We start from the raw sequence: 1,908 nt of genomic DNA on the forward strand, positions 1-1,908 counted from the left end.
GCTTGAAAGTGGATCCTTCCCTGGTCAAGCCTCAGATGAGACCCCAGACCTGACTGCTCCCTTGATTGCAGCTTTTTGAGAGATGGTGAAGCAAAGGATGGTTAACCTGGGTCCAGACTACTGACTCAAAGAAACTGAGGCAATAAGTGTGTTGTTTAAGCTGCTATTGCAGTAATATTTTTACATAGTGACAGATACCAATACACTCTCCATTTACCAATGCTTATTCATCTGGCCACACATAGCTGCAAAGGAGGCTGGAAAGTAATCTTAATTCTGGTTGGCTATATCTAGGCTAAAAGTCAGAAATTCTACTACCAAGGAGGAAGAGGAGAATATATATTGGGTCCCAACTAGTGATCTCTGCTGCAGCACACTAAGTGAGCAAACAATCTAGAAAAAAATGAGAAATGTTTTCGGAGGACTAGCTGCAATATAATATTTCAAGCCACAGCGCCTTTAGTATTAAATTATTTCAAACATTTAAGAAACAAAAAATCTCTTCATTATAATAAAAACTATTCCAAATTATCTTTTGCTGGTGACATGGCAAAGTAGAATAATCCTTTTACTAAAAAATTTATAATATGTACTGAGAGCCATAAAAGGTTTCTATCCTTAGCTTCAGTAATTTCACTTTCATGAATATGCCTTAAGGAAAAAAATACAAAATATAGAGGAATAAAACTATGCAATATACTGGTCATTGAAGAAATATTACTAACAGAAATAAATCTAAATCACCTAAATATTTATTAATAGGTCAACCAATAAGTAAATTATTGTCCATTTTCTCAACAAAATAATCATGTAGTCATTCAAAATAATTATGAAGACTATTTTGTAGCATAAGAATACAATGTTAACATGTAAAGTAATGAAAACAGAATTCATAGAACATTTTTTAAAAAGAATGACTATCAAATGATGAAATCACCCAAAATAGCTACAATCACCAGCAAATTTTGTAGCGGGGAACCTATGGTTTTCTGAATAGTAATACAGTGACAGAGTGATTATTTTGGTTAATGGGAATATTGTTGATTGTTTTTCTCAAGTTTCCCAAATTTTCTCTACTTACTTGTATAACTAATAAATTTTAAAATAACAATGTTTAAATGATAAAAACAGCTATGTCTATTGGACTAAACAATCAATATATGGAACGCTTTGGACTATTCTTTGCATATGTTATCTAATTTAATCTTCACAAAAACTCGAAGAAGTCACTAGCAATATGGTCCCCATTTTACAGTCAAGGAACTGAAGGCACGAGGAATGTAGGTTTCTTACCCAGGAACACAGCCAGGACATGGCAGAGACTGAATTAAAAGCCATGTAAGTCTGACTCTAGAGCCCAGCATTTAAACCACTGAGCTAAAGAGCAAAGAATAAGTAAAAGAGGTGGAAATAGCAGGTAAAATTTCATGAGAGAAATAAGTGGGTAAGGCGATTGCTCAGGAAATCACATTTGAGGGGAGAAACTAATAGAGCTCATAAATTCAAAGCCAAGAGTCCACAGCCCTTGGAATGTCACAGGACTTTTGGTACCTTGTTTTAATGCTTGGACATCTAACATTTTGAAAGCTCAGTCCTTTGTGGTCAAACCCCTTGAAACAATGAGCTTTATGCATGGGCTGCTTTTGTGCCTAATGATCCCTGGTGGAAGAAATAACTGGCCTTGTGACCTCCATCTCCTGGCAACGGCAAGGCCTGCGTGGTCCTTCTAACCATCTCAATGGCTATGTGACAATCCATCAAATGGCCACAAGCACAATCCTGAATCACTATTTAATGACAATAATTTCAAAGGTAAGTTGAAAAAGTAAGTTCTTTAAGATTTCCTCTGATGAGTCATACCACAGGGTGAAGAATAGATTTTATGAGCTAGAATGCTCCTGTTTCACA

General features: G+C 35.5%; 1 non-coding gene across 1 annotated transcript; it reads left to right on the top strand.

Moving 5' to 3' along the window:
- Window positions 1-922: 922 nt before the first annotated feature.
- Window positions 923-995, top strand: LOC138393853 (small nucleolar RNA SNORD65). The gene has a single exon (XR_011235260.1). It is a non-coding gene; the product is annotated as a small nucleolar RNA SNORD65 (small nucleolar RNA).
- The last annotated feature ends 913 nt before the right edge of the window (window positions 996-1,908 follow it).

The sequence above is a fragment of the Eulemur rufifrons genome, chromosome 12, assembly GCF_041146395.1.
Source record: "Eulemur rufifrons isolate Redbay chromosome 12, OSU_ERuf_1, whole genome shotgun sequence".
In the NCBI taxonomy this organism is placed as follows: domain Eukaryota; kingdom Metazoa; phylum Chordata; class Mammalia; order Primates; family Lemuridae; genus Eulemur; species Eulemur rufifrons.